We start from the raw sequence: 24213 nt of genomic DNA on the forward strand, positions 1-24213 counted from the left end.
ATCTCCAGTATCGGTATTAAAAAAAAACCCCACATCAAATTCACCCATTCACCCAATGTCTCAGAGGTTAGTGGGAGTGAGAAAATGGCAGAAAATGTAAAAACGCCTGCACCTTTCAAAGCCAACATTTGGAAGCACTTTGGCTTAAAAAAAAAGTAAAAAAAAATCAGCTCTTTTTTGGTACATTTCTGATAAAAAAAGAGAAAAGATATCGCAATGTATTGCAGCACAGAACGCACAGTACCGTATCGTGAAACATTTTGGCATGTCCATGTATCGTGATATGTATTGTATCATGAGGCCCTTGCCAATACCCAGCCCTACTGTATATTCTAATGCATTCTGTATATTTTATTATTTACCTGTATAGATAGATAGATAGATAGATAGATAGATAGATAGATAGATAGATAGATAGATAGATAGATAGATAGAAAGATAGATAGATAGATAGATAGATAGAAAGATAGATAGATAGATAGATAGATAGATAGATAGATAGATAGATAGATAGATAGATAGATAGATAGATAGATAGATAGACAGATAGATAGATAGATACAGTAGATAGATAGATAGATAGATAGATAGATAGATAGATAGATAGATAGATAGATAGATAGATAGATAGATTGTTTTTTATTCACGTCATGGTCATCGACGCATCGCTGCAGGTCTACGTCCACCCCTAGATAGACAAACAGACAGATATTATACTGTTTGTTCTCAAATGTATTCAGTAATATATATATATATATATATATATATATATATATATATATATGTATATATGTATATTCTGTATATTGTGTATTCTGTAAAGCTGCTTTGTAGCAATGCAAAACTGTGAAAACGTCATAAAACACAAATTTGAATTGAACTGAATATGGCATTATACAAACATGTTGTGGCTTTAATTTAGCTCCGGTTAGCAAAAACACATCTCACCCTGCTGAAGATTTCCTCCAGCTGTTTAGTGCAGAGCACTCGGGGCTCTTACAAGACAGATGGATTTTATTGATCTCCAGGGCAACATTCAGAAATAATGAAGCAGCTTTCAGCAGGGGATGCTATCTATGTGCCAGCCTCTAATGGTCCAACATCTCTTTCAGATGCCCTACTCTGCCTAAACCCACCCCAGATACTAACCTCTGGTTTAGAAGGCCCATGTCTTATCCGCTAAGCTAGTGAAGCTTACAGCGTACTACAATTTCAAACCGGAGTCAGTCACAGCAGTACATATCTCTATATTCACAAGCGTGCAGCCAGCAGTGAATGTTTACCCATCAGTCTGCTCTGACTCAGAATGTTTACCCATCAGCCTGCTGCATATGAAGCTTTTCTTAGCGCGTCTCTCGAAGGGATGTAATAGGCTCTGACTTTGTTGAAGATTGTATTAAGTGTGTTTCCGCTGCTGTGTGGGTTGCATTGCATGCTGCCGTCGGTTGACGTGTCAAAATCTAGCTAGTGCATGCTGATTAACAAAAGAGAACTTGTAGCATAAAGGTTGGATATAGGGGATTTTCCCTGTTTTTTTTTCTTGCAAAGAGTTTTTGATTTACAATACTCAAAATGTAGCATTGCATCCATATACTAAAATACTGAAACATGGTCCTTTGCCAGGAATACACTTTGATGCCAATTTGCTATATGGACTGGGGTTTGTAGACCAGTTGCTGTATCATGGCTGAATCATGGTCCTGTGTATTCCTCAAGCTTCATGTCTTAGGCTGACCTAAGAGTTTTGGCTCAATTTCCACCCAATTTTTCATGGTCCATGGTGCAGTACCCTTTCCAAAAGTACCACCTTTAATACTAGAGCTTATGATAGTACCCCAGAGGTACCAAATGTTTAGACCTTTATAAAGGGTACTGCCCCAGTGACAGCTTGAGACCATTTTGTGACCATTTTTCCGGATAGCGCTTCACAAAGAAAGGTCAAGCTGTTCTTGCTATGAGGCAACAGTGCCACTTTACTGAACCACTGTGCTGTGTGACTGTTTAGGTTTATGTCATAGTGTAATACTGTATTTATGCTATGAAGACAGTATTACTGTATTACCTAAAGCATTTAACCCACACTTAATACATACATTATCGTGGCCTCAATGACCGCATCCATGCACACACAAGCATTTTAGTCTTACATCCGACTCCAGTCAGCAGAATACAGCCACGTGTGGGAGTCATGAATCACTCTATCAGCCCAAGCACGAGCCCACCGTTTAACAAATGTGGGATTTTCAGCAAGCTAATAAATAGACGAGGAGGCTGAGGCAGCATGTGTTAGTAGGATTAGCTTGACAGAAGCAGATACTGTTCACAACATGCACCCAGCCTCAGCTTTAAAAAGGTATCAGTGCTTAAGCCAACCTCAAAACAGCACAATGATCAAACATAACACTTAAGGTCCAGTGCAGGACGGTTCAGCTTCAACAACAAGTGGGCCACATAAAAAATAATTGTGGATAATGCAAATGGGAATATTTTCCCACATCCAGAAAGTGGTTTAAAAGCATGACAAATGAATACAGTGCTGTCTGGAATGATTGCTTCTGATTGGTGGATTGTGGCATTGCACAGTCAAATGTGTGTAGGGATGCGCGGGCCAAAAAACTAACGCAAAAATAATGTTTTTCCAGAGAGTTATCTATAAAAGAGTGTTTTGGTGGCATGTAAGTAAAATTTCATAATATGGGTTTTTTAAGTTGGGTGTGTAAGATACCAAATCTAATGCTATGTCATATTAATGAGTGTCTTGTTGACTAAAACATAGCATTGTTTTGAAATATGTCTGCAGCTCCTAGCAACTTTTTTGGTGGGCTTGAAAATATTTTGACCCAGCGGGGTTAATTGTAACGCTGTGTTACAACTAACCCCTCAGCACTTATGACATGAAAACCACTAACGTAAGCGTAATTCTTGCAGTTGTTTTAAATAGGCTACACACGAATGATTGCTGGCTGCCAACAAAATAAATGTGCCTGTCTTATCAAAAATCGTGTGTCAAATTTATTTTTGTTCATATCTTTAATATTGATTGAATAAGGTCACGTCAAAGATTGAAATCATAATGAAATGAATGGCTAAAATCAGACTTTGATGCTCATTATCTCAGAATTTGATTTTGAAACTGTAGTATGGTTATTACAGACTGGGTCACATATAAAAAAATGTTTTGTCAAAATTGTGCTGCTTTTTCTCACATTTGTATTAGACATTTGTATCCATTTATAACTGAACTATTGTTAGAAAAGGGCTGTATGAATGAATACAGTGTGGATAGCTGTCTATTATAGACAGATATATAAACATTATCCACTTCAAGTATATAGACAAAATAGTATTGAAATATTTGCCTGCAAACTTAATTTTAGCAAGTGTTACAACTAACCCCCTGCCTGTTACAATTGCCCCCCACCTACAGTATGGGGTAAGTTGTAACGTTGCACTTCTGTCACGTTTGGTGTAACTGTCCAAGAATGGTAAGTAATAGAAACAAACTTAAAATGTTCATTTGTAGCAGAGATGTCAGCCCATCCTCACCTCATGGCGTCAATATTTGACGCCACTTGACCATGCGTCAATATGTTACGCGGAGGGTATACCCTTCGCGTCATTTTTTGACGAACTGGGGACTTCAATACTATTGAGTCCGTTGCATTCTCTTTCCTATTTTCGTACCATTTTCTTACCATTTTCGCGTCGGTTTAGGGTTAGATTTACATAATGACATCCCTACCCAAACCTATCCCTAACCCCAATGTCAGGCGACAACTGTTTAATTTCGCGTACCTAATAGTATTGAAGTCCCCAGTTCGTCAAAAAATGACGCGAAGGGTATACCCTCCGCGTAACATATTGACGCATGGTCAAGTGGCGTCAAATATTGACGCCATGGGATGAGGATGTGTTGGAGATGTGTGTGTTGCTTGTGTAAAAATATAATTAATCAAACTCAAATATTTTTTTAATGATTGAGCCAAAACCATAAAGCGTTATGTTATGCCCCGCACTCCCCTACTATTTGTTGCCTATAAGTTAGACGAAACTGCTAGCCTAAAGTTAAAATTCCCTAAGAAGACATCAGTGTTAATTGTTTAGTAAGGTTTTTATAAAGGTGTGGTCTTTTTTGAAAGAGTGGTCTTGTTTGGAAGATTGGTGACACTGAGAAGGGTACTTAAAGTTGCAATCTGTAACTTTTGCCTATCTTTTGCCAGATATGGAAAAAGTACACAAAACCTTTACTCAAGTAGAAGTACAGATAATCATGTTTAAAAATACTCTGGTAAAAGTTAAAGTACTGATTATACTTTTTTACTTAAATAAAAGTAAAAAGTTATGGGCTCTCACATTTACTTATTAAAAATAACCATTGACACTTCCTGTTTTAGTTTCAAGCTTTTTAACTGTACCTCACATTATTTTTATACATTAAAGGAATATTCCATTTTCTTAAAAGAAAAATCCAGATAACTTACTCACCACAATGTCATCCAAAATGTTGATGTCTTTCTTTGTTCAGTCGAGATGAAATTATGTTTTTTGAGGAAAACATTGCAGGATTTTTCTCATTTTAATGGACTTTAATAGACACCAACAATTAATACTTGATTCAACACTTAACAGTTTTTTTCAACGGAGTTTCAAAGGACTATAAACAATCCCAAACGAGACATAAGGGTCTTATCTAGCGAAACGATTGTCATTTTTGACAAGAAAAATAACAAATATACACTTTTAAAGCACAACTTTTCATTTAGGTCCGGTCCAGCGTGACCTAACGTAAATGCGTAGTGACGTAGGGAGGTCACGTGTTACATATATAAAACGCACATTTGCGGACCATTTTAAACAATAAACTGACACAAAGACATTAATTAGTATCAGTTGACATACAACAACGTAGGAACGGTCCTCTTTCACCACATTTGTAAACACTGGGGCGGAGTTTCGCGTTCGTCCTCTGTGACCTCTTGACGTGATGACGTATTGACGTATATACGACCGGATATAAACGAGAAGTTGTGCTTTAAAAGTGGATATTTGTTATTTTTATTGTGAAAAATGACAATCGTTTCGCTAGATAAGACCCTTATGCCTCGTTTGGGATCGTTTAGAGTCCTTTGAAAAAACTGTTAAGTGTTGAGTTAAGTGTTAAGTGGTGGTGTCCATTAAAGTCCATTAAAATTAGAAAAATCCTGCAATGTTTTCCTCAAAAGACATAATTTCTTCTCGACTGATCAAAGAAAAACATCAACATTTTGGATGACATGGTGGTGAGTAAATTATCTGGATTTTTCTATTAAGAAAATGGAATATTCCTTTAATACCGAACAATTTCAGCTTATGAAGCAGCTTACTACTCTCACCTGTTACATTTAAAATGAAGGTGATTATTCCTCATCTCTGGTCTGGGACAAAAGACACTTCTCATAATAATTTATTTCAAGAGTTTTTAAACAAAACGTGACATGTTAAAGGGGACATATCATGAAAATCTGACTTTTTCCATGTTTAAGTGCTATAATTGGGTCTTCAGTGCTTCCATCAACTTAGAAAATGTGAAAAAGACCAACCCAGTAACTTAGTTTTGGTAAACCATTCTCTGCAAGGATGTTAAAAAAATTGCTGGCTCCACTTGTGATGTCAGAAGGGGATCTTATAATAACAATACCGCCCCTTAATCTGCACTATCCAACCACGACTCTGCCATTTAGTGCAGAGATCAGCTCATTTGCATTTAAAGGAAACACCCAATTTGCGCACAGCTACATAGTGGCAATTAACATGCTATAATAAATTATCTATATGGTACTTTGAGCTAAAACTTTATATACGCACTTTGGGGACACCAAAGATTTATTTGACATAAAAAAAAACTCTGACTTACACTCATGAAATTGTTTCATACTAAACAGATTTCTACAAAATAATCAGTTTACACAGAGACATGGTCTTCTTTAGCCTTAACTAGCAAAAATATGTAGTTACTAAGGACACATTTTTCATGAAGTTTTGAGATGTTGGTTTATTTTGGTTCATGTTCCAGATCTTATTTTAGTCTAGTGAAAAAAACTTTCAAATATGGTGTTTGTTTTAAGCCTACCAACCTAAATCTGTTTGTATATGTAAAGAGACAGTTTTGAGTGCTTTACTTGCACAATAGCTTATTTTTATTTGTTTTTAACTATATAGATTTATAGATTGTGGTTTTAAAGGTGCAACTTTTAGAAGGATCTCTTGATGTAAAAGCAATATTATATACATAACTATATTATCAGTGGTGTATAAAGACCTTACATAATAAACTATGTTGTTATTAATACCTCAGAATGAGCTGGTCCCCTTGCATGAAGGTCGCTGGCATGTTTCTACAGTAGCCCTAAATGGACAAACCGCTCTACAGAATGATAACATGTTGGTCCTGTGGCATGTACCATATGCGTTTCGAAATTTAGTGGTGACTTTTTGGTTGCAATTCACAATGCAGCTAAAATTTACACACACCACCTTTAAAATAAAGGAAGACTTTTTACATTTGGCAGACACTTATTCAAAGCGATAAACACCATTACAAGGAATGCATTATTTTATCAGTATGTCTGTTCTCTGGGTTCAAACCCATGACCTTTTGTGCTGTTAACGCAATGCTCTACCAGTGAGCCATACAGGAGCATTTTATCATTAGCAAAAAGAGTATCAGTGCTTACTGCCAGCCCACTACACAGTTTGGATGTCTCTAGACGTGTCGCGATAATTACTTTATTACTTTATTTTTGGCAATTTATTGCCATAGTGTTTGCATGTTTGTTTGTTTGCATAAAAATGAAGGTCATTAGCTTTAAACCGATCGTGATTGCCTATGTCATTTATGTCTGCTGCCTGTCTCAGAAAAGTGGCACGCACAGCTCCGGGTCCACATGTGGGTATGGGTGCACACACACATAGCAAACAGTGACAGGTGAAGAAAACAGCATTTACTCAAGCTGTAATTTTGTGTGTTTTTTTATATAAATTTATAAACAGTTTGAAAGAATAAATCTGACTGGAATTGGTTTCAAAGCTACAACCCACATCTCTGACTTGAATGAGATGTGAGGAGAGGAAATGAATGTAAACGAGCTGGCAAGTCTACTTTGTTCAAAAACAGACGGTGAAAAGAGCAATACAAATAAAAAGTCATCTGAAACATAACCATATTATCTATTGTTTAGATCTAAGGTGTAGCTATTACAAACGTGACTGCGCGTAATGGCACATACTCACAGATGCAATGAGAGTAACACTCGTCTTAAAGCAATTAACCCTGTGAAGCTGGGATTTACACTGAACAATGTCTATTAGCTGTTTAAAATTGAAATGCAGCTCAACCAATGAGTGATACTATACCTTTTATAATATTTATTCATGTTTTAATTATTTAGATTTTTTTGTTATGATCCAATTTCAATGTTCTAATATTCTTAAAAAAAAATAAAAGTTGTGTTCTTTGAAAGAATGTATTTGCATTATTATGCTATTTTATTTTATAAAATTAAATTAATAGTGATATAAAATTGTCTTAAAAAGACAATAATATCGCAATTAACCAATTTATAAAAAGTAGCTATCATAACAGGCCAAGATGCAAGGGCGTAACTTTGGGTCTACCATGGGGGGGGGGGGTTAAACTCGCGGCATATTTATTTAATTTTTGAATCATTTTCTTGACATGCTAATTTGCTGTTCCTGTATTAGACATACATTGTGATACTTTTACTGATTTAGATTACTTAACGTAAATGCAGCTGTTCACTTGACTTATTTATGCCATAATGACACAGTAGTTAAATTAAGTGTTTAAGCACTCGCCAGCAGTGGCAGCTTCCACTTAATTGATTTTTGTGTGTGTTCAATATTTTAGCAAAAAAGAAACAAGAACTTAACCCTTAAAAGCAAGACCTGTCATGTGTCTCAGTAAGCACCCTATTTATCTATAAGGCCACATTTAAACTACATGTGTGAAGTGACTCAATTTTTTTCTCTCATGTGGCACAGATCGGATATCAGTCAGTCAGTGTAGTGTTAAACATGAACAACATGGAGCACGGATGAGAACAAGACCATGCAGCGTTTAATGCTTGGAAGTACCAAAATTACTTTGAGTTTACCTCAGGTGTCAAAAACATCAGCGTCCGCTGTACACATTGCATGGGAAAAAAACTTTTATCTCTATCGTTATATCAACACAAAGGTAAGAAGTCCTGTTTATATTTTGCATCTTGTCATCTGGACTTCTGTCACAAAATACTACATTTATGATGCTACAGCATCTGTATCTCAAAACAGAGAGCATACACTGATGCTAAACCCGTAGAGAATAGGGTTTGTTTCCAAATAAACTGAAAATGTCCTACTGACCTTCATTTCTATTTTGATTATATTGTTAACTTCTTAATAAACCTCAAACAAACATGTATACATTTATTTGTCCTCACATTCTTTACTGTAGTTCCTGCCTCATTATGCAGCTCATTATGCAAGCCTTTTGTTTGCTAGCTGTCAATCAATCATTCTCGCATACTCGCATAGGGCCCCCTAAACAGTGTCTTACAATTTCTAAATCAATATATTGTTTTATGTGAATGAGTAGGCAGGATGATTTTCACATCATTTTAAAGAAAAAAACTCTAGACTACTAGATTCTGTTTAGGAAAGTATTGTTAAAACATGTGTAGTATGGGATTTGTGGACTTATATCAGTGACTTAAAAATTTTGCTTTTTAAAAAACCACGCATAAACATTTTTCTCTCAAACATGTACATACATGTAGCTCACATAATATTGTGGCCCAGATTGTGCTGAACGCAGTGTTATGAGACACTTGCCATTATTATGTTTTAAAGCAACTGAAAAAAAATGTAAGAACATGTCACAACCTCTGCCAGTGTTTCAAAATGTTAGGACCCCAGAGGGTTAAACGATGTATAATGTTAATATTATTAATGTTTGTAGACAGTAGGTTATATAGATATTGTTAGCAGCGTTAAAAAACTGACGTCATCCCTCCCAGAAAATAGGCTGAAAGGTCTATTGCTTTATAGAATATTCAGGTCGTGCATCATGTTTTTGAAAAGTAACTTAGTAAAGTAACTTATTACTTTTGAAAATAAGTAATCAGTAAAGTAACTGGATTAATTTCTTGCAGAAGTAATCAGTAATCAGTAACTAATTACTATTTCCAAGTAACTTGACCAACACTGGATATGACTAGTGATGCACCGATGCATCGGCCGCCGATATTTATCGGCCGATTTTTGATGAATTTGAAACCATCGGCATATCGGCAATAGCACGAGAAAGGCCGATACCGATTGTTTATTAATTAACCGCATAAAGTCAATGAATTGCATGTCTGTTGTTCAATTAAAATGATTTAATGTTTGGGTGTGCACTAGGGCTGTTCCGAATACAATTCTTTGAGCTTCAAAGCTCTAGTAGAAATCAAATCAAATATTCAAAGCTTCGGAAGGAGGGGCTGAACATATTTTTCTCTTTAATAAAGGCAGGAATCTGTGTGCGTATGTAGCGGCGTGCCTGTCACGCGTGCTGCGAGAACAGCATTAGTGAAACAAAACACAAGCAATACTTTTAATAAGGTAACGTTAGCCTAACATTTTTCTAACAAACAAACACTCCCGTATCAGAAATTAGAAGCATAGTAATTACTGATAACGTAATAGGCCATTTAAATAAAACAACGTAAATAAATGAGCGAATGAATGAAGTTCAACAAACTTTAATAAAACGGTAGCATACTTTCAAAATCAAGTTTATTTACTAACACTTACACCATCCAATACGTTTTTCATCAGTAGAACAATATAGAAGATATTTTGCAGAAACCCCAGTGCTCCGTCATGCAAGTCAACCGATCCGCCACTTTAAACATGTATATCTAATACAAAAGTAATCCCCCATAACTCCGTGTGACATATTGATGTCTTGTGAAGGAAATCAATCAGTTTTTGCAAGAAACTGAACCTTATTTACAACACTATTAGCGTGAATGCCAAAGCAGGAAGCGCGCTTTCCGTTCGAGGCGATCTCTTCTACTGGTGGCGTTTGATGGCTGTTTGCTATGGATGTTGGTCTTTCTGCGCCACCTATAGAGCGGGAGCGTGAAGCGCACTTCCTGCTTGGCAAAAGCTCTGCATTAACGCTGTAAAATATTTATATATATTCGAATCTCAAAACTGAAAATTGAATGTCAACCAACGGAACGAATATTCAAACATTCTGGTCCAGCCCTAGTGTGCACTATACTTAAGCACCGACAGAAAACCTTTGTTGAGCTGGCTCAAATGTCTTGGACAATAAAAGAAACAGACTGCACTTTAGTGGGACAAGAAGTCCAACTTTTTTGAAGTAGCAATATTTATACTCTGTTTAAAGCAATAGCACTGGCATTATTTATGTTTATTAAAGAAATCAAATATATATGTAAAAAAAATGAGTTAATGTTGTTAATAAAATAAATGCTGAATAGCAAAAACCACCTTTGAAGGTTGTCATGTTGTCTTATTATATTTGTTTTAGCTTAATTTGTGCCTCTTATTATGTTGGTCAGTTGAATGTTAATTAGATACAATCCATGTTCAGTAAAAATAATTTGATGCAGAAATAAACTAGCTAATAGACAAACTGTATAATATTGTATAGGCTACAAGTGTTTAATATCGGTATCGGCATCGGTATCGGCCAGAAGTTGTCTGTTTAAATCGGTATCGGTATCGGCCCAAAAAAATCCTATCGGTGCATCCCTAGATATGACTTACGAATGTGTAAGCATGAAAAAGTGCATACATTTCGATATTCTCAGATCCGTTTCAGGCCTCATTCATATGTGGAAATATGATGGATCAGTCATTCCTGTGTATAGTTGTGTCATTCCTTATTTGAAATAGCAACAATAGCAAATCACATCAGCTCAGGTGTACACCATCCATGACATTGCCCTTCTTAGCAGCGCAATGGAGGACGACTGCTCCATTAGTGGAGTAATGCTGAATAATCTTGTTTTTAATTGTATCATTATTTTGTGTTCATTGCATGTCAAGATATTTTACTTTCTCTATGGTTTAAGCTGCAGTCAGTGTGGGACACTTTTTATGGCTGCCGCCGTAAACGGTCCAATTTTCCCCAATTCGTTTTTAAAGTGTCTATAGCCGTTTTTACTTTAGCTCTTTTTACTATACATTTTACTATTTTTAATGTAGCAACTTTAGCTTAGTAGTAGTAATATTTAATGTTGATGTTTTTGCATGTGGTATGTCCACCTTTTTATATCTCAGTAGGGTTTTGACACACTGTCAGAAAAAAATTGTCCCTTGCTGTGAGGCAGTACCCTTTCAAAAGTACATCTGACTTTGTATTAGTACCTGAGAGGTACATATTGATACTAAATGTAAACTTACAATGTCTGGACAGTACCTAAACGTTACATTCAATGACTTTTTTTAAAGGGTACTGCCCCAGTTACAGCTTGGGACGATTTTTTTCTGACAATGCAGTGGTGAACTGAGCTAAGTTAGATATGATGGATTTTGAAGGGTGTGACTTTTCTGCAGACTGCTCCGTCTTATTCAATAAAACTTGAAGAAATTTCTAGTAAGAAGAAAACATTCTCTGCTGAAAAAAAAAACATTTTGTTTGACGTTGGTCTAGCTAGGGGGCAAGATTTATCATGCTATTCACCAGCAAAATGTAGCTAGAAACTCAACTACTGTAAGGGGAAAGGTGGCTGGTAATACTGCTTGACTTTAAGAAACCTTGTTGAAACACCAGTATTCTGGATATCAGCTTTGCGGTTTTCTCTGATGGGACACACACACAAACATTAGCTGAATTTTATATCTTGGTTTCTGCGAAAACATGCAGAACACTTCTATCTGTACAACAAATGGGACTTCTCAATAGATGAACCCCCCCCACCACCATCTATTTTTGTAACTAAGCAAATGCTGTAGGGTTTATATCTGTAGTTCTTTAAATGGAGACGACTTTCTCATGAATGCTAATGACTGATACTGAGCCCTTGGTTTCGCTATCTTGATCGCTATCACTAGTTTGCCTGCTTAATAAGTTTGATTAAGAAACACAAAGGGAGAATTTTGGAGTCAACCTTAATGCTATCAGCTACTTTATTGCTTGCCTGCCCTGATTCTGTATTTGATAAAACTTACATGAATTGCACTGTTTTTTAAAATTCTAGGTTATTCTTAACCAAATGTCGGTTAAATATGTTTAAGTTATGCAAAATATAAGTAACACATATAAACATACTATTTATGCAGGCCTATGTATATATTTATTGGTGGTCAACTCATTTTGTGTAATGCTACACTGCAAAAAAGGCTGGGTAATTTTCAACAAAGCGTTGGGCTAAAATGGACAAACACAGCCAAAATTCTGGGTTGTTTTAACCCATTATTGGTAGTTTAACCCAACTGCTTGGATTGTCCCTTTTTGATCCAACGCTGGATTGAAAATAACCCAATGTACACTGTCCAATTATTCAATTCACATTTTTTGGCAGCTATACTTTGGTATCAATGCAATTAGGATTGAAACAAAAATGGAATGTGACATGATGAAACAATAGCACTAACTACAGTATACATACAGCACATGCATTGCAATTTGCATACAGTCCATCCTAAAACATTTGTATACTAACGGTATACCAACAGTACCCAGATGGTGCACTCTACTAGTACATTTTAGAAATGTGCTTTGATGCATTCATAATACCCTTAAATAAACTGCTCTTAGCTGACCACCAGATTGGCTCCAGACTGTTGAGGGTTGACGGTTTTAGAGGATTTTCTGGGTGACTGAACACCAGCACTGCAGTATTTACATTCCTATTTAAACACTCAGCGTTAAAGCTCACATAACACACTCTGTCTCTGCTTATCTCATGTTAACTCTCTGGGGTCCGAAAACGCGGTGGCGCATTTTGACATGTTTTCTCCCCATCAAAGCAGAATCAACTTAAAATACCCAGTCATTAATAAGACACACTTTTATAACTATAAAGGGTCTACTTTTATTTGTGTACATTTACAATAACAACAAATCTTTTTTTGTTCAATTCTTGTTTTTCTCAAATAAAGAAAATAAACAGGGTGCGCATATTGCTTTACACAACAAAAAGTGTTTTACAAAAGTTAAATCAATATATTGTTTCATGTGAATGAGTGGGTAAAATGGTTTTACATCTTTTTGTAGCAAATTCCCAACTCTACAAGATCCAGTACTTTTTTTGTGAAAACATGTTTAGTATGTGTTCCTTGGCCTTATTTCAGCAACTTTTAATTTGTTTTGTACTAACCACCCATAAACATCATTCACTTAAAAATACAAACATGTACATACGTGTTACTCTAATTTTTTTTAGCACAGTTTGTGCTGAATATAGTGTTATGTGATATTAGCCACTAATGTTTAAAGCAATGGAAAAAAAGACCAAATGTAAGAGCATGTCAAAACCTCTGCCAGTGTCCCAAAAATGGTCGAACCCCAGGGGGTTAATCTTGAGTGTGTATAGAGTAGCATTACATCCTTCATTTATCTAAAGAGTCTTTAGTTTTATCAGATTTATAAAAGACAGATCAGCTGTACCAATTCTTTCAGAATAAAGCAGAGCTTCTGGAGGCGTACCGCGGGTGGAGCGAGTCACGAGTAAGCAACACACACACTGTTAAAAAATGTTTGCTGCCTTATTTAAACCTACTAGTGTTAATCTTGACTAGAGATGAGTTGTTATACCTTTATGACTTATTTCAACTATATTTTATAACTGTTAGCCAGCAGCCATATCACCCTGTAGCCCGATGCCACTGAAGCTAAGTAGGGCTAAGCCTGGTCAGTACAAATGGGAGACCTCCTTGGAAAACTAGGTTACTCCTGGTAGAGGTGTTAGTAAGACCAGAAGGGGGTGCTCACCCTGTGGTCTGTTTGGGTCCTAACACCCCAGTATAGTGATGGGGACACTACACTGTAAAAAAGCACCGTCCTTCAAATGAGATATTAAACCGAGGTCCTGACTGTCTGTGGTCATTAAAAATCCAAGGTTGTCTTTTAAAAAAGAGTAGTGGTGTATCCTGGCCAAACTATCCCATTTGCCTACTAATCATCCCCATATATACTAATTGGCAATATTTCTCTGTCTCCTCTCCACTAATAAGCTGGTGTGTTGTGGGTGTTCTGGCGCAATATGGCTGCCATCGCATCATTTAGGTGGATGCTGCACATTGGTGGTGCTTGAGAAGAATCCACCTTTCAAATGTAAAGCGCTTTTAGTGCTGCAGAAAATAAATCTAACTGATTATCATTCCTATTATCTCTTGTAAATCTGAGTTGAGTAAACTTTAAGGCAGCAAATATTTTCTTACAGTGCACAAACATTATCCCACTATCTCTGGATAACTTATGATTTACCACATGGTCGTGTTGTTTGCATTATATGCACTTACGCACCCATTGCCAACAGAAAAAAAAACATTTGGTGCAGTTTTACTTACCATCTGTGACTCAAGTACCAGTTGGGACTGCCCCATTTCAACGAAATCCACTGTTAAGCAAACACATATGCACAACTCCGCTGCTTCCCCGAATAAAAACAAACTATATCCTTTGTTTTCCTAAGGCTTGGTTTATTGGGAAGCTGAACAAGCTTAAATTTCCCTCACAAACAACAATACACTGTTCTGGTTATGTTGATTTAATGTTAGCTTTTGGTTTGTTTGTACGTGCGCTTTTCCAGTTAAAGTGCCCATATAAGGACTTCCACTGTACTTCCTGCACTGAAATTGCCCATAAAAAATAAACCAAGATTGTTACAAACAAATCTTTTTTATGTTTGAAAAAAACTTTCAAACCTTGTAGGAACCCTGGTGAAGTGCATTCGGCACAGAAATACTCCCATCATGAGTCCAACTGCTTTTTGACACTTTGCCTATATTCAGCATGAATCCAACTCTTTAACAGTGTTAATACATCAGAATGCATTATAACTTCAGACCCCCCAAATAAAACATGGTCATTGTTTATTCACCCATCGTGTCATTGGAAACATTGGTCATTGGTATATTTCTGAATGGAAAACCAAGTCAGTACATATATTTTACAAGCAACAATAATTCACTGACTATGTTAACTTGATTTCCAATAATCAGAGTAAGGACTTAATTGCAGTAAGATGACTTCATCAAAACTCTTCACTATTTTTTATTGTTCTTATCATTTGCTCAAAATTGTGGTTATTATCAGGGGTTAAATTGGGATTTGTTATGTGTGTGTATGTGGGGGGGGGGTCTGTGTCTGTTGGGGTTGCAAAGGTTAACATGTTTAATACTGATGAGAGCAAAAAGCCACTGGTGTTTTGCAGTGACATTCTGGGCCTTTGAAGCTGTGCCAGAGCTTGACCCAAAAGAGCATTTTAACTTGCATTAAGTGTTGCTAATATATAAGTCTGACACCCTATAATTATGCATTGGCTGCACCTGTCATCATGCACAATTGGTAAAACTTTCAGATAAGGAAGTTATAAGAATAATACACCTTCTTGACTAATTCTAGGCATAAAAAGACTCGGTTAACAAGAAAAGGTACAACATGTCTTTTAAATTAGCAATCAACATTTCCCATGCTGATCTTAGGTCACCACCAGCTGGTAAATACAATTACTTTAGTTCTAATTGATTTGTATAATCAAAAATACATTATTTTATTAAAATTCAATTTTCTTTCAGAAAATGAAGTTATAAGAATAATACAACCTTCTTGGCTAATTCTAGGCAAAAAAGACTCGGTTAACAAGAAAAGGTACTTATTAGCAACATGTCTTGTAAATTAGCAATCAAGATTTTTCTATGCTGATCTTAGGTCACCACCAGCTAGTGACTACAAAATCTTTAGTTCTAATTGATTTGTATAATCAAAAATAGATTTTTTTATTAAAATATATACATTAAGTTATATATTGTGATGCTACCTTCCATAGGAATGGATGAAAACATGTTATGTGCTTCCAGTTAGTGCACATGCCCCAGCCCTAGCGGGCACACTGGCATGGAGCAGAGCAGTACATTCAGCCTATGTGCCAGGGCTTAGCCCCGGACGGCCCCGACCCAATTTAAACCCTGGTTATTATTAATATAGGCTTACCCATCACCGTTTTTATATATTAACATGTTATGCCCCACACGTTCCTATGGACATATTTTGTTATTCGGCATGATGAAAACAGAAATATGATGACAATGGCTCTGGAACGGATGTACATGTTGTCGTCACATTAGTCACAATGTCTCTGAATGAAGGTATGAAGCAGAGACCGCTGTTAGTTACACTGTTAGATGTCGCTGTAGATTTAGCAGCACTGTACTGTAAAAATCCACAGTACTATACTGTATGTGTACATTACAGTACAGTACTGCAGTTCATAATGCATTCTGGGTAAATTAGTTTGAGCGGGAAAATTTTACAGTATATTTTGGTCTTGATGTAACCTTGCTGTAGCCATTGCTGTAATGTGCCAGGTGTACTTGCAATAATCAGTGAAAGTGCGCCAACGTCAAATCACACAGACAGAGGGAGAGCACAACTCTTGGCTGCAGCTGAAGGAGGACGATTGATTTCTGTCAGTTCGGTAAGTTTGAAATATTTCTGTTTCATGAAAACTTAATTTTTAGTTTAAGAATGTTGTCAATAGTTTGTCACAATATTGTTTTAAACGTGCAATGAGAGAGAAAAACGGTCGCCAACAAAGTTTCAATCTCCCTCAGAAAGTAAGCTAACGTAAACGTTACACACAGATGTCTACCGCTGCTTTAACTCGCTTTACACCTTTTTAAATGAATATAGGGTTGTTTTAACTAAATTATGACGGTTTGGTGAGTTTATATTGTGTTGAAAGTGTGGTGACAATGAAACTATTTTTAACGAAATGGACAAAGACAACCCGCCAGCGCGGTCTTGCGGTCCCAGCATAACGGTCGTTGACGGCGTTTCATCCGTTCAGTTAGCGTCAGAGAAAAGTATGAAGTTCGACTGTTTGGTAAGGCTGACTCGTGGTTGTAAACAGATAGGACTTGACACGCCGTACACAGCATACTGTAGTACCGAACTCCTCCACAGAAGTGAAAACAAGAAACCTCATATTTAACTGGATACATGCATCGAACCATTAACCTTTAACTTCGACCAAATATAATTCAGACCTGGGCTCATCTTAATATCAGATGAACGAAAGGGATTGCCGCGCTTATTGTTGTTGTTATTATATTACGGTAACTTATATCAGCAAAAGCAGAGAATATCTTCTCTTAAGCGTTTTACACGCCCAGTAAGTTGTCCAATACATTTTTATGGCATATTGTTTCCACCACTTCAGATGCATTACACGCTGTATATATAAGTTTCCAAAACACATCAAATCAATGCACGAAAAGAGAATGGGCTCCGCATTTACGTACCTTTGTCTTCTCGTCTCTGTCATCTGATCCTTCATCTCTTGATGTAAAAATAGTCCATTATAACATCGTGTAGAAAACTGGCATCACCAGGATTGCTCAGATTTAGGCGATCATGTTTATCTTTAAAGTGAGCAGCTAGCTACTAACTTGTTAAAAAACTTTGCGTGAAATAGTGTTACACCGCAGCCGTCCGGGTAAAACATTAAAGGGACAGTCTTTTTACCTTGTCACTATAAATCGCTATTTTCTGCACTAAACGAGACATTTTCAGAGATTTTCTGTAGACAAGATGTTATAGAATAATAATTTAAAAAAGACTTATTTAGATATTTATATATAATATATAATATAACAACTAATATATATATATATATATATATATATATATATATTTGTTTTACAACTGACTTAACACTTACAGTAATGTTTTATTTGTTAGCATAGCATGATATTAGATTTAAACACTTAATACATTTTTAAATCAATCACTTTGTCTCTGCACAATGAACATTATCAAATATTATTAATGTTGTAAAATATATTGTTCATTGTTAGTTCATATTAGCTAAGGCATTACCAAATGTTAAGGAATAAACTCTTATAGTAAAGTGTTACTAAATTTTCTTTTACCATTTCCTTCACAATGTCTACTTATTTCTATGGCTAACAGATTTTGTAACATTTGTATTTTTTACAGTCTTACCATTGCTTGTAAGCTGGATTGGGTAAGATGGATCATCTTTAAAGGCACCAGGCAAGTACATGATGTACAGTTACAAGTCATGTATTTTTTCGACTGCAATATTAAATACTTTCACGTCACATGTAAAAGTACACAGGAATGTGCTGATCACTTTTTATTTGTAGTTTACATGAGTGTCATTGCACTTTTCAGGAGTTAAGGCAGATGTGGAGGCACAATGGGTGACACCAGACACACACCAAGCACATTGTTCGGTAAGTTTGCACTTTACCACTACAGTTTCTTTAAATACCCATGTATACACTCATTCACAATTCCCACACACAACACTGTAACACGACCATACACAACATGTACACAATTGTCTTAGTTTGCCATGTAGAAATATACAAACAGAAATATTCAGACTTTGGTTATAAGAAATTTAATTTAATAATTGTATTTATTTAGCAGAGGTGTCCCTGGACTTTATTGACAAAAGATTTTGTTTTCAGAATAAAAAGTTGTGTCCAAATCAGTAACAATTGTACTTTCTGTTCAGGACATTCAATCATGACATGATCCATGTGGATGCTGTCCATTGAGGAAAGAGTTTGTTCCGAGGTAAGTGAATCTTCTGTATTTTAATGTAATTAGGTGTGGAACAGTAGAATAAGAGCAAAAGGTTTCAGAATAGGGGTAAATTCAAGGCTGAGTTAAATTTTTAAAGAATCTTTTTCTATCTTATATTTGTTGACTTAATGTTTATGATATTTCTAACAGGTTTCTGGATAGAATTAATTCCAAAGATGGGAAAAAGTGCACATCCAGACAAGGAGCAAGCAAAAAGACAAGGAACTTGGTGCAGAGAAAAGCTGTGGCCATTAACCCCCATGTGAACAGCTTCATGCAGTCCCTGATTGAGTTCGAATGGACGACTTCAAAGTAAAGGCCACTGTGGTCTGTCTGCCACAGTTTAATGCATTTATTTTTAGTGTTAAATGAAATTCAAGTAGAATATTTAAAACTATGGGCCAGTGTTCTTTTTACCACAGTGAAATGTTACCTTTTAGTCGATGATGGACTTTAAACTGAAAACTTCAAACTAGGGAACAGTGTTCTATTTGCCAGAGTTAAATATGTTACAGCAGGGGTCTCCAAACTTGTTTATACTTGTTGATTTTATTTTATGTTACTTGATTATATGTTTATTATTGTTTAAAATCTTGTTTTAAATGTTTTGTTTCAATTAAATGTTTTTTTAAATAAAATTTTGATACAAACATTGCTTGGATTGCCTTTTAATTCATTATGTCATGTCAAGGATAGCATTTTTACCATATTAATAACTATAGATTTAAACCTAAATCTCTATCTATTTTATATAATATTATTGTATTAACTGTAATAAGTAATAAATAGTATTTATGGGTCAATATAGACATTACAGTAAATTACTGTAAAAATAGACTACTGTAATAAAATATTGTAAAATTACAGTACAGTACTGCTTTGTAACTATACAGTACTAGTTTGTGTACTGTAAAATGGTATTACAGTACAGTACTGTAAACCCAAAATACAGTAACTTACTGGCAACCGTGCTGCCAGTACCGTACTGTAAAAATACAGGGAAATCGTTAACAGTGTAGTTTAGCTGAAAATTATTTAAATGCTTATTATAAATCTATGCTTAAGGTGCGTGACAACAACACACACACACTTTGGTTAGTGTTCAAATAGATGTGATTGAAATGTTTACATGCCCGTTTATTGCAACTAAAATCTGAATACGGTATGTTTCAATACAATAATGCCTACTGCAATTGACCCTTGGCAAGATTTTAAATGACAGGTCACCAGACCAATCATAACATCGATATTTTGTGTCACTGACGTTATTCACAAAAAATAGCGTAGAGTTAAACCAGCTGTACACAAAGTCATTTTAAGTAGTCCTAATAGTCCATGTCATGCTGTTTGATCTCAGATGTCACACTACAACAATAAAGACTTATAACGGAATAAAATTGACTCACACAAGAAGTCTGGAATTTTACCTCATAGCCATACTGCAGGACTGCATCTCAAAACAAGAGCAGGCGCTAAGTACTTGTTATGATGTTAAAACAAGCACTCTATAGACTACTGTTACTGTAGTTAACTAACGCTAGTTAGGATGACCTTCTGAATGTGACGTTATAAATACATGCTGTTTTGTTTATTAATGATTGGAATAGTGAACGAAGAGATATATACCCAGCTTAACAAAAACAGTGTTGCTCTTTAATGTTGTTATCCTTCTTTGCTCTTTGACTTTTAGGCAATAGCTTCAATCTTTTTTTTCATTTCAAGTTATGCTCACATCCTGAATATATGCCTCGAATGCTAATTGCAGACCTTTCTGTCTGTTGCTGTCTGAAATCAGCATGTAATTTTCCCAGAAATTAGTCACTATTTCCCCAGAGAGTGTACAAATTGATGCTGGGAGCCATGGCTGATACTGTAAGGTTGTCGTTCATAGGAGAGTAGCGGAGCTTTGCGAAGGGTAAATTATAAGCTTTATTGCATTACTTTAATAAGCATTGTGTTAACATTAGGTGAAGTGTATTTAAAATATAGCGGGGAAAATAAGTATCAGAAGAAATCAGAACATTTAAGTAAACAAGTTGGGTCATAATTAATAAAGTGAAATGACACAGGGAATGAGTATTGAACACATGAAGATAACAAGGTGCAAAATGGCATAGAAAGCTGTGGCTCTGTTTACACGTACATGGTTATTTTTAAAAACTGAGAGATTTACCTTCGTTTGTGCCCCTCGTTTACACGCAAACGGAGAACTCGCCTCTGAAACCGATTGTTTCTAAGAACTCCGGCCAGAGTGGAGATCTGGAAAATCTTTGGTTGCACGGTTGCATGTAAAGTGAGACAAACGGATGTTTAAGCAGGCAACGTCACAGAGTATGCGCCAGAGCTCGCACCTACGTCAAAAGTGCGACCCATGTTTACATGTGACTGCTACTCTGAACGCTTCCAAGATCACATTTATGTTCGTGCAAACTCGTTTCGTGTGTTTGTATTTGCAAATACAGCTGCTCCATTATGTCGAGGAGCAGAGACGAGTGCTCTGAGGTCAGCAATTTTACGCGTGTTTGACTTCATGCGGCGCTGCAACGGATGATGTCAAAGTACCGCGAGAGCGATTCGAAATTAGACCTCTACGTATGATTCCTCAACTCGCTCTCGCGGTACTTTGACATCATCGATCACCTACTGCAACAACTCCTCCCTCCAACATGAAGAACCAGTTCGCGTCACCACCAGCGCAGCCGGTGATTGGCTTACGTGGGCTTGAGCTTCTCTTGACGGCATATATGCACGGGTACGTGTAAATAAACACTTTTCTGAAAACTGACATGTGTGCACGATATTATTTTTGAAACCGGAGAGGTTGAAATGTCCGTTTATGCAAATAACCGCCCACTTGTAAACATAGCCTGGGAGATCAACTGAAATCTGTCAGTATTGAGAGAGAAGCACAGTCCCCTATCAGTACTAATTGATATCAGCTGCTTTAGTCCTAATTGATGGCCTATAAAGGCTTCTCATTACCCAGGAGGCACACAGGAAAAACTTCATGATGGGTAAAAGCAAAGAACTCTCTCAAGATCTTCGTAGTCTTAAAGCTGAAAAGCATTTAGATGGGAATGGTTATAGACGCATTTCCAGATTGCTGAATGTTCCTGTGAGCACTGTGGGGGCCATTATCTGTAAATGAAAAGAGCATCAGTTTACCATAAACCGGCCATGATCAGGTGCTCCACGTAAGATCCCTGTCTGAGGAGTTCAAAGAATAATCAGGAGAGCCAAGAACCACTCGGGCAGAACTTCAGGAAGACCTTGCATCAGCAGGTACTGTTGTTTTAAAGAAAACTACAAGCAATGCACTGAACCGCAATAGCATCCATGCTAGCTCACCATGCAAGACTGAACAAAAGCATGTTGAGGATCGGTTAAAGTTTGCGAAAGAGCATTTGGAGAAGCCTGTGGATTATTGGGAGACTATAGTATGGTCAGATGAAAGCAAAATTGAACTTTTGGCAGTCATTCTACACACCATGTTTGGAGAAGAAATCAAACTGCCCACCACCCCAAGAACACCATACCAACAGTTAAGTTTGGGGTGGAAGCATCATGGTTTGGGGCTGCTTTTCAGCAATGATCCCAAACACAAGGCGAAGGAAACAATGAAAGAAAATCAAGTTGCTTGAAAATCTATCGAAAATCTATGGAGAAAACTGAAAGTCAAAGTTCATAAAAGAGGCCCAAGGAAACTTTAAGATTTAAAGACCATTTGTGTGGAAGAATGGGCCAGAATCACTCCTGAGCAATGCAGAAGACTGGTCTCTCCATACAAGAAGCGTCTACAAGCTGTAATAACCAACAAAGGCTTTTCTACAAAGTATAAAATAAAGTGTTCAATACTTATTCCCTGTGTCATTTCACTTTATTAATTATGACTCAACTTGTATACTTAAATGTTCTGATTTCTTTGTATGAATTCAATATTTGGCTTGATGGCTACATCTGGTGGAAATTTTATCAATAGCCCACTTAGAAATCCTCTTACTGCTAAAAATGCTGATGTGTCAAATACTTATTTTCTCCTCTGTATATTTATGAAGGTGCATGTACACATTGTGACTAGCTGTCAACCAAAACAAAGGACCACAATAAAATAGTACCTCATTGTATTTTGGATAGCTTGTGGGAAAAACAGAATTAAATGTATTTACTGATAATCTTACTCTCATTTTCACTCCTAATGATGTTGTACAAATCCTGATCCATCTTGATCATTTACCCGGATACTCTTACTGACCTGTGAGTGACACTGTTGAAGGATCTGCAGACCCGAATTGTCTGATTTAACAGTAGTTGAGTGGATCAAACATGGCAGACTCGTCATGGGATGTCAAGAATTATAAGGCTATATTTCTTTTATTTCAAGTGACATAATATAGAGTTGCATTTTGGAAAAGGTTTAATTTGGATATTACATGTAGAAGCCTAGATCAACTAACCCCCCCCCCATACTGTGATACTGGCTCACACACCGTACAGATCCGGGTTTTACGGGTCCTTTCAGTTACTTTATCACAGTATGGTGTGAGGGGTTAGTTAATATCTCTACTCCCAAGGCATAAAAAATCGAAGTATGGTGAAATGTCTTATGCATGAAGTCTCTAAAAGTTCCTCTAGGCACAGAGTTTAACTCCCCTTTAGCGTATTTGTTTTTTTGACGTTCCGCGTACTTCGTTGCTTTTATTTATTGATAGTTTATGTGTCAAACAAAGACCCCCCATTTTTTGCATGTGTACAAGTTGAAATGATTTTATATTTATTTTTACTTTAAATATCTAACTTTAGAGTTTCAAGTTTGTACCTTTAGCCTGCGCAAGGCGTTTTTACCATGCTATGATTTTTTCATGCCTTGGGAGTGAGAATGAGTTGCAAAAATCTAGTTTGTAATCTTTATTTAAATGACAACACATATCTCAGAAAGAATAGGGACATGTACTTCATCTGGATTTAATAAACTTTCAAAAAACTTGTTAATGTTCTCGCAGCCTTGTTTCTTAGAGCGATGCCTTTAAGTCAAAACGTATCTGAACAGTGAGCAGAGAATGTTAGAGTGAAATGTTTGGCCTGCTGACCTCACAGTTGTAGATATGTTCTATTTAATTGGCCAGGTGAGAGATATCCATTTTTAATCCTCCCAGTGGCTCCTCTGGAAACAGACGGACGGAGCTCTGAGAGCGTTGAAATTAAACCCAACTGTCAGCAGAATTGGTTCCTTTCCTGTTTTGTGCTGTTTGTGTAATTTCTACATTTATGAGAGATGAAGTGGACTGCCACTACGCTGACCTTCTAGAGAAAGAGTCATTGTTAATGAGAGACTTTTTGTTTGTGTTTTTCTATAAATGCAACTAATATGCCAT

General features: G+C 36.3%; 1 protein-coding gene and 1 long non-coding RNA gene across 5 annotated transcripts in view; both read left to right on the forward strand.

Annotated features, from left to right (window-relative positions):
• LOC135750358 (alpha-1,6-mannosylglycoprotein 6-beta-N-acetylglucosaminyltransferase B) overlaps nucleotides 1–24213 on the forward strand; it is a 310954-nt gene that overhangs the window by 32264 nt on the left and 254477 nt on the right. The window lies entirely within an intron of this gene.
• Nucleotides 16522–19853, forward strand: LOC135750406 (uncharacterized). 3 transcript variants are annotated; one of them, XR_010532727.2, is made up of 5 exons: nucleotides 16522–16700; nucleotides 18224–18280; nucleotides 18422–18483; nucleotides 18771–18832; nucleotides 18992–19853. It is a non-coding gene; the product is annotated as an uncharacterized lncRNA (long non-coding RNA). The 3 variants fall into 3 exon arrangements; XR_012336479.1 differs by having other exon boundaries at nucleotides 18422–18832; XR_012336478.1 differs by having other exon boundaries at nucleotides 18422–19853.

Source organism: Paramisgurnus dabryanus, chromosome 3, assembly GCF_030506205.2.
Source record: "Paramisgurnus dabryanus chromosome 3, PD_genome_1.1, whole genome shotgun sequence".
In the NCBI taxonomy this organism is placed as follows: Eukaryota; Metazoa; Chordata; class Actinopteri; order Cypriniformes; family Cobitidae; genus Paramisgurnus; species Paramisgurnus dabryanus.